This window comes from Phacochoerus africanus, chromosome 9 (assembly GCF_016906955.1).
Source record: "Phacochoerus africanus isolate WHEZ1 chromosome 9, ROS_Pafr_v1, whole genome shotgun sequence".
Classification (NCBI taxonomy): domain Eukaryota; kingdom Metazoa; phylum Chordata; class Mammalia; order Artiodactyla; family Suidae; genus Phacochoerus; species Phacochoerus africanus.
In genome coordinates, this window is record NC_062552.1 from 47,277,815 (window position 1) to 47,292,246 (window position 14,432).

The following is a 14,432-nucleotide window of genomic DNA, read 5'->3' on the forward strand; positions in this document are numbered from 1 at the left end:
ACCAAACCCCAGTCCCCTATCCATGTAGAAGCAGGAACTAAGCCCCCAGGAAGGTATTCTTGCAACACTCTTTCAGAAGTAACCAAAAGGTTATCGGAGAAAAACCTCTTGGGGGAAGTGGAGCCAGTGACTACTAAGAGTACTGGGGTGGGGGCAAGCCCTCATTAAAATGCAGAATCAGGGTCTGATCAAAGAACATTAAAAAAAAAAACATTTTGGAGTTCCTGTTGTGGCTCAGCGGCAACAAACCCGACAAGTATCCATGAGAACTTGGGTTCAATCCCTGGCCTCACTCAATGGGTTAAGGATCCGGTGTTGCCGGGAGCTGTGGTTTAGGTTGCAGATGTGGCTTGGATCTGGCATTGCTGTGCCTGTGGTGCAGGCTGGCAGCTACAGCTCTGATTAGACCCCTAGCCTGGGAACTTCCATATGCCACAGGCGCAGCCCTAAAAAGACCAAAAAACAAAAAACACACATTATTCCACATACCCTGGCTATGAGATCCCCACAGCGTCAGCCAAGCAGGATTTCAAAGTTGTTACAGATCAAAACTACTATGTATCTCCCATTCTTTCCCTAAATGGAAATGTTTTAAATTAGTCTAAACTGAATGAGAGAAACATTAAAAAATTTCTACAGGTTTTTCTTCTTACTTTCACTTTTTATCAGCACTCTGACGACTCATTAAAATAGCCAGTTAAACAAGGTTATCATATAACAGGTTTAAAGAACACTTAAATACAAAAAATAAACTTTTCACTCTCTTATTCACTAAACAAAAGCTATTAGTATATCATTTGCTCTAACTCCAGTCTTTTTTCCAAATGATTAAAATATTATTTTCTAATTTCCCTGAAGCATATATTTATCTAAGAGTCAGGCCTTTTGAATATGGGCTAAAAAACATTAGGTCAAAATGGCTTCAAAGCATTACATGGCTTTTATTCCCAACCTTCAAGCTTCTTGCAGCTTTTCTCCCTCCTCTCAGGATGTTCAAAGGAATTAAATATGTGGTTAATTTGCCCTTTCAGTCCCTACTCCCAAAACAATTTTACTTTTGGTTTAAAAATTAGAGTTCATTACAATGATTATTTGTCGGATGAAAACACCCTGCCAGGTCTTCATATGCTGATGTTTGTGGGCATAGGAATTACTTGGGGCTTGGTCAGCAAAGGCTAAAAGACACAGAAGCTCCCTTCCCCACCCCCGACCCCACCCGGTGTGTGTGTGTGTGTGTCTGTCTGTCTGTCTGTCTGTCTGTCTTCCTGAAAAAGAGTACAAGTCTAGATCTTCCGATGAAAAATGAAGACCCTATGAAAGAATTAAAGGAGACAGAGATGAAGGGAGGGGCCTGGAGACAAAAGCTGAAAAGGGAGAAAATAAGTGATTGGGGAAGACTTAGCAAAGGAATTTGCCATAGTGCTGCATGAAAATCATAGATGGAAATAGGGTTGAGGTCACTGGAGAAAGTTCCAGATCAAATGAGGAACCCCTCAATTCTAAATCTATCCTATAGACCAAGGAGCTTTTTGCTCCAGAGTTTTATCTCCTTTTTAACAGAGACACCATTTATTAAATACCCACTCTGTGCCAGTCACTGTGCTGGGTACTTATGGGTAAGAAGAAGGAAAATAAAAGTACTGTCCAAAAAAGGAGTTCCTGCCGTGGCTTCAGTGGTAAGGAATCTGACTAGTATCCATGAGGACACGGGTCCGATCCCTGGCCTTGCTCAGCGGGTTAAGGATCCGGTGTTGCTGTGAGTTGTGGTGTAGGTCACAAACGTGGCTTGGATCTGGTGTTGCATGGTGTGGCACAGACCAGCAGCTACAGCTCTGATTCAACCCCTAGCCCAGGACTTCCATAGGCCATGGGTGTGGCTCTAAAAAGACCCCCCCCCAAAAAAAGACAAAAAAGAAGAAAATCATCGTCAAGACAGTTTGGGGTTAGTAGATGCAAACTATTGCATTTGGAGTGGATAAGCAATGAGATCCTGCTATATATAGCATAGGGAACTGTATCCAGTCACTTGTGATGGAACATGATGGAGGGTAATGTGAGAAGAAGAGTGTGTAGATATATCTATATAGATAGATAGATAGATAGATAGATATAGATATATACACACACACACACACACATATGTATGTATGATTGGGTCACTTTGGTGTACAGCAGAAACTAACAGAACATTGTGAGTCAACTATAACAGAAAAAATAAAAATCTTTTTTAAAAAGTTTCCTCCATCCAGGATTACTGTGAACTTTATGCCAGGCCAGATGGCTCTTCTGTTTTGGAGACAACTTTCCTTGGGCCTTTTAGAAAGTGCAGAGATAGAGCCTGTCTCTCTCCATGGCAAACACAGGAGTGGGGAGGGGTGTTATTCTTTCAAGGTGGAAGCAGAGAGGGGCATTGCCAGACACACAAATAACAGGAACTTGAGTTCTCACCAGACAGAAGGGAAATGGAGAGAGATGCCAGTTAGAAACTTCAGGAGCTGATGTAGTAAGGGAACTTTAAAGAATCACGAGCCCAGATTCAAATTGTTTCCCTGTCTATGTTGCACCTTAATTCTCTTCCATTATTCTCATGCCTAAAATAAAATCCTTTATAGGAAAAACCAGTCCTCTGATGTCCACATAGCAGCAAAGTGATATGGAGCGAGAAGGGAGTCTCAGGAGAGAAGGTGGCAGAAATGGGTCAGGCAAGAATTTGGAAGGAGAAATTAAGAGTTGTCCCCACCCCCGCCACCTGGGAGAGCAGAACCAGCAGCATCTAACTTGTTAGAACCTGGGAGCTTGTTAAAAAGGCAGAATCTTAGTTAATGGATGTTAACCAGACTTATTGTGTGATCCTTTTGAATACATACAAATATCAAATCATTGTTTTATACCTGAAATTAATATACATGTTGATTATATCTCAAGTTAAAAAAGAAAAAGTAGGAGTTCCCATCATGGTGCAGTGGAAACGAATCCGACTAGGAGCCATGAGGCTTCGGGTTCATTCCCTGGCCTTGCTCAGTAGGTTAAGGATCCGGCGTTGCCATGAACTGTGGTGTAGGTCACACATGCGGCTCAGATCTGGTGTTGCCGTGGCTCTGACATAGGCAAGCAGCTGTAGCTCCGATTAGACCCCTAGCCTGGGAACCTCCCTATCCCGAGGGTGCAGTCCTAAAAAGACAAAAAAAAAAAAAAGACAAAGAAAAAAAAGAAAAAGTAGCAAAGCTTATATGAGAAGAAAGTAGATAATGAATATATTTTAAAAAACCATTTAACAACATCAAGAGTAATCAAATAATGTAAATTAAATTAGGATTCTAGGAGGTGCCCCTGGTGGCACAGTGGGTTAAGGATCTGGTGTTGTCACAGTTATAGTATAGTTCTCAGCTGCAGCTCAGATTCCTTCCCTGGCCCAGAAACTTTCCTATGCCACGGGTGTGGCCAAAAAAATAATAACAATAAAATAAAATAGAATTTCATATTTAGCCTGTTAAATTGGCATAGATTTTTAAAGATGTAATATTAACAGGAGCATAAGGAAAGGGGGCATTTTCAGGTATTACAGCTGGGAGTGTGTTGGTACAACTTTGTGTAGGGTGTTTAACAATACGAAGAGGAAAACTAAAGAAATATTTTACTCCAGGGAACTGTTCTGAAGAAATAGAGAAGCACCCTCAAGATCCACCCTCAAGATTCAGTGGGAAAACTGAAAACACCCTGGATTTCTAATAGTAATGGTTCAATAAATGTTAGCATGTATGTATGATAATACCTACATGGCCATTAGAAACTGTTTTCCAAGAAAATTAAATAACTTTAAAAATTCCTTTGTTGTAACAATTTTTGAAAATATCAAGACACAGTTCTTTATATAAAGCATAACATTACTTTGATGTAGATACAAGCATACTGTGTACATGCATGTGTATATGTGTGTGTGCATAAAAATACACTCAGAAAAAACCCTGAAAATATATGCAAAAAATAAATGTAGAGGAGTTCTCTGGTGGACTAGTGCTTAAGGATCCAGTGTTGTCCCTGCTGTGGGGTGGGTTTGATCCCTGGGCCGGGAATTTCTACATGCAGCCAATAATCATAATCATAAATATATGGCCCCCAACCCCAAACCTATTGAATCAGACTGTGCCTTTTTACAAAATTGCCAAGTGGTTTGTAACACATGAACGTCTGAGATGACAGAGTTCTCATTGTGACTCAACAGTAATGAGCCCAACTAGTACCCATGAGGATGAGGGTTCAATCCCTCACCTTGCTCAAGTGGGCTAAGGATCCAGTATTGCCGTGAACTTTGGTGTAGTTTGCAGACGTGGCTCGGATCCCACATTGCTGTGGCTGTGGAGTTGACCCCTAGCCTGGGAATTTCCATGTGACACATGTAGGGCCCCAAAAAGGAAAAAAAAGAAAAAAGAAAGTCTGGGATGCATGGCTTTAGGAAACATTAAAGAAAGTAACACAATTTTGCAACACAAAATCATAGCAGGGCTTGGTAGATAGATGCATTACATTTTCTGAATCTGAGAAACTGAGGATTAAGCGTGCTTGAAAAGGGATTACGTTAAGAAAACCAGAACCTTAAATCTCAGAGCTGCTCCCCCTCTGACATAATAAGCATACACCTATTCTCCTCCTCTGGAAGGTTCCTTGGCAAGGGCAGGGATGGTGAGAAAGGAAAGTGAGGTTTTTCCACGTTGAATGCAGCAGCCGCTACTTTGGGTCAGCCTGACCAAGCCACCCACAGGTGAGCGGCAAGTAACTCAGGGTTTCCTGCTGACTTTCACTTACTCAGCAGCCAAGCTAATTTCCTGCATCATCAAGGTGGCTGAAATTAGTCAATCCACTATCGAGCACCAGGCTCAGGGAAAGCCCAAGTGGGTGTCTGTCAGATGTTGTCGAATGTTCCTGGCTTCCTCCCACCAAAATTTCTCTGCAGCTTACTTCTACCAGGGTCACACAGGAACCAGAGGTCAGCAACGTTTGCTCCTGGACTCTCCCCCCCGCCCACCGCTCCCACCCCCGAGTCCCATGCTGACAACCCACAAAATTCTGGGAAGGTGAGCTGGAGTGGAGGGTCTTGCTCCAGAAAGATAACCTTATCCTTCACTCTTGCTTCTGGGCTGGATCACCAGTTCCTTAGACATTGGCCCAAATCTAATGTGTGGCTCCAACCTAGTTTAAAGGAAGTCACCTTCCCAAACCTTCCCCATGAAAGAAACTCATTTTTCAGATGCTGCTCCACAAAATGTGTGATTTTTAGCCCTCAACATTTCCAAGCCAGATTTCTTTTTTTTTTTTTTCCTGGAGAGATCACTTCTGCTCTCTCTTTTAGGCTCTTCCTAAACTCCTGGCCCCTCCCTCGTGAAATCCGTCTCCTCTGCCCCAAAATCCACTTGTGTCTGTCCCTCTCAGGAACTCTCTGTCCACTTGAACAGCTATGTATATGTGCTTTGGATTTTTAAGTTATTAAGTATTTGTTCCTAGTCTGCTCTCTGGATTTTAAACTCATTGAAGGAATCACCCATGACTTCTGCCCACCCACACCACTAGCAACATACTACTCACGGCTGGTGCTCAGTGAATATTTACTCACTTGACTTGATTTAATTTGAGGTTCATACTAGTTCATTTCTTTTTCTGCCCAGCTTCTTGCTAATGATGGGGATCAGAATACACCATCACAAAAGATGTTATTTTGGCATAAGGAGTATTTTGAGCTGAAGACAGTTGAGAAATAGCAGACTCAGGAAAAGCGCTCTGCCCTTCCCATTTATGTCTAAAAACCAGGTACAAATATCCCTTTGAAAAGATAACATAAATTTCCATTTGTAAAGGAAGTTGACATATTAGAAAGAGGGGGAGAGATCTTATGGATGGAAAAGGTACCAGCTTTAGACTGTGTAACAAACCCTACTTAATAACACTTTTCTTTGATTAACTTCCCCCAGATCCTTAATTTCCCACAATCTACTTCTCCTATGAACCCAAATTCCCCTCCCTCCTTTGTCTAGTTACTTCTCCACAATTTATGACTATTTGTTAAAATGGTATCTAAGCCCCTGGGTCTAACTGCTTCTTTGAGTCTTCACTTCTTTTGTTCAAAGGCCTCTGTAGGCACATATAATAAATCCTTTGGAAATCTGTTTTTGTCAGTTTAATTTGCAGGACCCCAGGGACTGAACCTAAGAGGATGGAGGAGAATGTTTTCCATTTCTTATAATACTTTCAATTCCTAATAGATCAGATAACTTATCCAAAAACTTCTTAATTAAAGGAGAGTATTTTTGGAGAAGATAAAACTTTCAAGTACATGGAAACTTTTTAAAGGGAGAGAGATTAGATAGTCATGAGAAAGTCATACTAAAGCTTGATAAGTATTTGGTAGTGACATTCCAGATCAGAATGATGCATTGGGGGGCTGTTTGGACTGGACTATCTCCAAGGTCTCTTCCAATTTTAGGATCCTATCAACACAAATGAAAAAAATTGGCTATTTTTAAAATTAAGAACACCCACAATCTCAGTCTTGGAAATAGATGTTCGTGAAAGGTGCGCACATATGTGTGAGTGTCCCCATGTGTGCATTTCCATGGGGGGTGGGGAGTAACACATCTTCTTCAGTGTTTTTTCTCTTTTTCTGGAAAGCAATCGCATGAGTCTAAATTCAAGTAATTCTGGGTGTCATCACTGCATGCTTCCCATGATAATGCAGAGTAAGAAGTGTATCAAATGGAGGGAGGAGGCCCAGAGAGAAGCCCTGCAACAACCACACTTCAGAGAAGTGTGTCACTTTCACTCCCGCATAGGCTGACTCAGAATGACGAGTGAATCTCAGGTTCTCTGAACATTCTAGAAACACCCTAGAATGACAGGATGGAGTGGGTTTCCCAGCAGGGGCAGGTGTTCATCTTTGCTGAGGCCAGGGGATGAAGGGTGCATGAAGGAGAGGGTGAAGGAGAAGGAAATCCAGAGAGAGAAAAGAGAGGAGATGGGAAGGAAAGTTAGAGGCTGAGCAGAGAGCCAGACCTCCCTGGTGGGGGCAGCCGGAGCTCAGCCCAGCGCTGCTCTGTGGTGGTCCAGAGGGAGATCAAAGGAAGATGGAGAGGAAAGGACAAGGAGGGAAAACAAGACTCAGAGAAGGTTCTGGGCCATGCAGTCCTGAGCACTCACCTAAGCTGAAGAGAAGGCTTCCCTTGGATTTCACACAACTATGTCCAAGATGCAGGTTTTATGCCAAGCAAGGAACAGGGTGGGTGGGGCCCCACTGCTGACTTTCCTATCCTGTGACACTCTTTGCACTTCGCAGGTGTCCAGAGCACTCCCTCACGTAATGCCCAGGTCGGATTAGCCGTAACTTTGCCGTCTGATTCCATCACAGTTCTCAGGAGTGGCAGGGGCTTTGGAGATAATCTGTCTAACCCTCTCACTGGCCATCAGTGAGGTTGGATGGCTTTTTTACAGATGGACCCAACAGGAGAGTCTGGACCCAGGCTTCTTGACTCCCCTAGTCTCCACCTGCAAGTAAGGGAATCCCTCTCTCCATCTCTTCCAGGGCCATATTTTTCTTCAACAAAAGTTACCAGGGGAGGCCAATGATAATGATATTAATAGCTTGACATTGTAGATCAAGCCATAGAGCTCACAAAGTATTTTCACACACATGATTTTATTGCTCACAACAAGCCCATACATCTCTTTCATAGCTGAAGAAACTTAAGACTTACAGAGTGCAAAGAAACTGTCGCAAGCTAAAGCTGTTAAACAGCAGAGCTGAAATTCAAACCTAGGGCTTCTGATTCTGAGCTCTGAGAAAGAAAATAACTTTCTCTGGATGCAGGCTGGAGAAAATCTGAAACAGATCCCCAGGGCATGGTGGACAGTGAGATGCTGTCAGAGAATCAGACCTGCAAAGTCAGCAGCATCTTCTCACTCATGTCTGCACAGGAGTCAGGACACCTGAACCCTGGCTGTTCTCTAAAGAGGATGGGAAATGACCAGTCTTTGATTTTTTTCAATTCTAAACACTTTCTAGCCTTTGCACATTATCTTACACACATTTATCTGTACACTAACAAGATAAATGAACAAGACCTGTCTGACGGTTTCTTTTTCTTTTTTGGCCTTTTTAGGGCCACACTTTTGGCATATGGAGGTTCCCAGGCTAGGGATCAAATCAGAGCTATAGTCGCTGGCCTACACCACAGCCACAGCAACACCAGATCAGAGCCACGTCTTCGACCTACACCACAGCTCACGGCAATGCCAGATCTTTAACCCACTGAGCAAGGCCCAGGAATCGAACCTGTGTCCTCATGGTTACTAGTCAGATTCATGTCTGCCAAGCCATAACGGGAACTCCCCGGTCCAACAGTTTCAATGCCTGGCTCTACCAATTTTTCATCTCTGGTTCTCCTAGATTATAGAGTGGTAGAAAACTGTCTTTTCTGCACTTGCTAAGTGTAATGATAGAAAGAATTTCTAAACCACTCACATAACTCTGAATTGCAAATATTACTGAAGGTATTATATGAGAAGTGAATGGTATGAGACCTTGAAAATTAATTTCAAATTCCAACCAAAGTAAATTTGGTAATTTTAAAAAGATGCTAGTGGAAGTGGAAATGCTATCCAGTGTCAGCAAGACAACCTTGACAACAAACAAGGATTTCAGAGGCATCCCTCACACTCAGGTATGGAAATATAAATTGGTAATACAGTGACACGTCTCTAAAACTTTAATAATGTTCAGATTTTTGATCCAGCAATGACACTTTTAGAAAATCATAAGGAAGTAAATAAGTGCACAAAAATTTAGCAACAAGGCCATTCATCATAGCACCATTTATAATCATGAAAAAGTAATAACAAATGTCCAACTATATGGACATATATACAAATGTAAATGGAAAAGAAACCTGAAGTATATTTTCTCTGGGCGACTAGATTACAGGTGTTCTATTTACTTCTCAAGGTAGTTTCCTAGTGTTTCTCTAACGAAAATAACCTAATTGTATAAGAAAAAATAATATTTGAGTTGTTTTAACTTTTTATTCCTTTTACAACTGCACCTGCAGCATATGGAAGTTCCCAGGCTAGGGTGGAATCAGAGCTGCAGCTGAGGCCTATGCCACAGCCACAGCCACAGCCACACAGGATCCTTAACCCAATGAGCAAGGCCAGGGATCAAACCTGCATCTTCATGGACACCATGGTGGGTTCTTAACCCACTGAGCCACCACAGACACTCCTGAGTTGTTTTAACATAAAAAAATTTAAAAAGGTTCCAGAGGGGTAATTTCCTGGTAAGGCTAGTGCTTAGCATTGCACGAAATTTATGAGATAATGTGAGAGAGTAAACACATTGCTACAAAGCAAAAACATCGCCAAACAGGGTTCTGAGACAAATCACTGAGATTGTTCAGGGAGCAACCCCAGCTGCGGAAGGTCTATGATTTCATCTCTGCACTGGGGCACCCAGGCCTGTCGCAGCCGGTTCACTCAGACGGAGCTCTGCTCAGCTCCACGGAGCATCTCTGCCCTTCAGAGCAGCACAGCATGGTGGTCAGAACCAGTCGTTAAGAATCAAGATGGCCCGGGATCTGGGTCTAGAATCCACTACCTACTATGAGCCCCTGGGCAAACTGTGTGATCTCTCTAAGCTCTTCTAGAAAATTGGGATCACTGGCAATCCTCATGGGATCGCAGGGAAGGTTTAATGATAACTTACATGGTGACTAGTATGTAGCAAGCTCTTAACCATGAGAGCTTACAGGGTCACTGGGGCCAGTCCTTTCTTTCCTCCCGCAATCACCAAGTACTAAAAGAAGTCCTTTCTGGGAGTCAGAGTTTGTCTGGGAGCTTGAAACAACAGCATCCTTATGTTAACTCTTACTTGCCTTTTTTTTTCTTTTTTAAAGGGCCACACCTGTGGCATATGGAAGTTCCCAGGATAGGGGTTGAATTGGAGCTGCAGCTGCCAACCTACACCACAGCCACATCCACACAGAATCTGAGCTGAATTTGTGACCTTCACCACAGCTTGCAGTAATGCCAGATCCTTAACCCACTGAGCAAAGCCAGGGAATTGAACCTGGATCCTCATGGGTACTAGCCAGGCTCTTAACCCACAGAGCCACAATGGGAACTCCTACTTACTTTTTTTAATCATCCATCAGTTAAATGTGACATACGAACTTACACACTTCTGTAGTAAGATTTTCAGAAATCTGACTTTAAGTTTGAAGTTTCACAAATAATCTTTGTTCCTAAATTCCTACAAACTGTTGTATATTTTTTATTATAGTTGATTTACACTGTTGTGCCAATTTCTGCTGTATAGCTTAGTGATCCAGTCAAACATATATGTACATTCTTTTTCTCATACTATTTTTCATCATGTTCTATCCCAAAAGATTGGATAGAATTCCCTGTGCTGTACAGTAGGACATAATTGCTTATTCATCTCAAAATCGAATGCCTGGAGTTTCCTTCATGGCTCAATGGTTAACGAATCTGACTAGCATCCATGAGGATGCAGGTTTAATCCCTGGCCTTGCTCAGTGGGTTAAGGATCTGGCGTTGCCGTGATTTGTGGTGTAGGTTGCAGACATGGCTCGGATCCTGCGTTGCAGGCTGGCAGCTACTGCTCTGATCTGACCCCTAGCCTGGGAACCTCCATATGCCATGGGTGTGGGCCTATAAAAAAAAAAAAAAAAAAAAGCGAAGAAAAAAAATCAAATGCCTTATCTGTAACCCGCTGATACCCCTGGATCTGTTGTGAGGTATCACCTTTAAAACTGGTTTTAAAGTGTGTCAAAAATAAATTATAAGGAGCTCTCTTGGGGAGTTAAGGATCTGGTGTTGTCACTGCTTGTGGCTTGGGTTGTTGCTGTGGTGCAGGTTCAATACCTGGCCTGGGAACTTCCACATGTCACAGGCACAGCCATAAAGAAAGAAAGAAGAATGATTTTAAAAAATAAATTATAGTAGTTATATTAGGGTGGTAAGATCCTTTTTGTTCTGTTTTCTGAAACACACGATGTTATATTAGCCATAATTATAGTTTTTAAAATACAAGGCAATGTACAATTAAATTCCAACTGTAGGCTATGTATGTGGAGATTTGGCCCACTTAAATTAGTAGAATAGCAGCATACATATGCAAGATAGTAGGCGCTGACCTTTCTGTTTTCAAGGTTAAATGTCTTAAAGTTACCAAGGCTGAGCTTGTGACACAAGTACCTGCTGGGAGAACAGTTAGCAGAGTGGTAAATCTCAGCAGAGGCTAATATCCCTCCTACAGGTTGTGGGAAAAGACTCAGGATTTAATAGCAAAAATATTTAGGAAAAGAATGTAGGATCTTAATTCTCTCCCTTGAGGAAAGACTGAAGAGAATGAGGTAGGACGACATGCTGGTTAATAATGGACCAGGCAGAAGCCAGCATGCATCACGGAGGCAGCGGACCCAAAAAAGAAAACGAACTAGGTTTAGAGTTCAGCCACTTAAAGTGGAGTGAAACAGAAATTCATCTTATTCTACATTTTTTTCTAAGAATTAAATACGATTCCTTGAGATAACTGGAAACGTCCCGGAGTTCCACCCACAAAATCGAGAAGAGCGGGATGACTGATTCATTTTGTGGTGCACCTGAAATGAGTACAACATTGTCAGCTATACCGCAATAAAATTAAGTTACAAATAAATAACTACAAGTATAATTTTACAAAAAAAAAAATGAGAAGTGCAAATGTCGCTGTCAAAAAGTCCATTTAAGGGAGTGCCCGTGGTGGCTCAGCGCTAATGAACACAACTAGTATCCATGAGGATTTGGGTTAGAGCCCTGGCCTTGCTCAGTGGGTTAAGGATCTGGCGTTGCCACCGCTGTGTGTAGGCTGGCAGCTGCAGCTCTGATTCACCTCTAGCCTGGGAACATCCTTATGCTGTGTGTGCGGCCAAAAAAAAAAAAAGTCCGTTTAACAAGATGACAAACTACTCTGACCTGCCTCCCAGCCGTGCCAGGGCTAACGTGTCTTCTGCACAGAACTGACACCCAGTGTCACATGCATTACCAGAAAGGACCTCAGAGATCACCCAGTTCAACCACCTTCTTTTCCAGATAAAAGAAACCAAGCACTTCCCTCTAAGGAAGTGGCTCAGCCTGCCTGGCAGGTTAACTCTGCCACCTATACTGTCGGGAAGGAACTCGAATGCAGCCCCCCACCCCCCAGCCCCAGCATACTACCCAGTGCAGGGGCTCACTTCCTCTCCAACTCGTGGCACTGGGGGTGGGGATAATTTCCTGCACACCCAGAACCAGGGTCTCCTCTTCCCTCCTGCAGAGCTGAAGTGGTGGCACCTGGCTCCTTGGGAGGAGGATGGGGCGATCGGGTGGCTGGCACCACCAGCCCTCTACAGCACCTGCCTGATCCCACCAACCACACACCCTTGGGGGAAACCTCAACCCCGGAAAGGGTCTGGAGTCATTAGGACAACTGGTGTGGTTGGAAAATTCAGGGAAGCTGAGAAGAGGACAACCCATTGATTCTTGGGTTTCTGGGAGCCATCTCCTTCTCCTGCTGGGTGTTGGTCTGATGACCTCATCCCCAGAAGGCTGGCAAGTCTGCTGTCACCAGCCGAGGCAGGGGTCCTCCATGTGAGACACGTCTGCACCAGAGCCACACAGACCAGCAAATGAGAACCGTCAGGAAGGAGCAGAAAGTCAGGGCAGAGTTTGGCAACTCAGAGTTTGGCAACAGTTTAAAACCATTTTAAACTGTTTTGATCAAGGAATCGTGGGTTGTTGGTTTTTTTCTAAACACCTCAAAATGAGACATTTTGTTTTAGGAAACTTGGAATGTGCAATGATAATGGCAGTACTGTGGCACAGGTCCCCCCCAGCTGGCACCTACCAGCTGCACTGTCACCCCACAAGCACCCTGCAAAGTCAGGAATTCTCCCATCTCACAGATGAATTAACAAGCAGCTCAGCACTTAGAGCTATGTGGTGAGTGGCAGAGGGTGGATTCCAGCAACACTTCCTGTCTATTTTGACCACTCTCCTTTCATCCGGACACTTCACTTATCCAGGCGAGTTAAGGAATAAGTAGTACAAAAATTATTCAAAACATAACTGATTTCACAAAGCCCCCACAAATCACTGGAATGCTTTCAGATGGCACCTTCTCTCTTGGAAGGAAGCAAGTAGATAAGGAAGCGTGTATTTTTTTCCCCTGGTGAATCTGAGCCACCACTGTGACTTCTGCATGGCCACAGCAACATCGCCAGGGGACACTAACCCACAGACCAGTTTGCCCCAGCCCAGGGGCCTCTTTCATGGACCTCTGGATGAGTAGGAATATCTTTTTTTCTCTCTTTTTAGGGCCGCACCTGTGGCATACACAATTTCCCAGGCTAGGGGTCAAATCAGAGCTGCAGCTGCCCGCCTACACCACAGCCACAGGAACATGGGATCTGAACTGTATCTGCAAACCATAACGCAGCTTGTGGCAATGCTGGATTCTTAACCTGTTGAGTGAGGCCAGGAATCGAAGCTGCATCCTCATGGATATGTTGTCTGGTTCTTAACCCACTGAGTGACAACAGGAACTCCAAGAATACTTCCTTTAAATGTTCACCAACTTTTTCATGTTTCTCTAAGTGAGAACCAACACATACAAGTTTTTAGAAACTCAATGTGAAGACTGAGTTCCCAAGGAACTGTCTTAGAACGCTCCTTAAGGAACTCACTGAGTTAACTAAGTCAGGTTATTTTAACATAATTAACGTCTCTCTTGGAGTTCCTGTTGTGGCTCAGTGGAAACGAATCCGACTAGTATCCATGAGGATGCGGTTACCATCCCTGGCCTTGCTTAGTGAGTCAGGGATCCGGCGTTGCTGTGAGCTGTGCTGTAGGTCACAGACAGCTCGGTTCCTGCATGGCTATGGTGTAGGCAGGCAGCTGCATCTCTGATTCAACCCCTAGCCTGGTAACTTCTATACACTGAGGGTGCGGCCCTCAGTGTATAGAAAAGAGCAATTAAATACTCTTTTCGTGACTGAGTACCCTCTTCCACCTTCCATCCTAATAGCTCGTTGGCAGAGAGCTGACACGTCATCGAGGTTACCATGGAGTCACAGTTACTGCTGGACCTCTGGGTGCACCCACTGCCCTCCCACCCTGGGCCTGTTTCCTCAGGTGTAAAGGACAGAGGATGAATCCTAGTGACAAAGTGTGTGGTCTTTCTGGAAATGCTCATTTGAAGAGAACCTAAACGCCCCTGGCCTCTTCCTTACAGCACCATGGGCGGCCCCATCCCTCCTGACACACCTGTGGCCCCTCAGCGCCTCCAGCTCTGTGTGCTCTCATTTGGTATATAATTCTATCCCATAGTCCTTTTCACTGACACAGTAGACGTC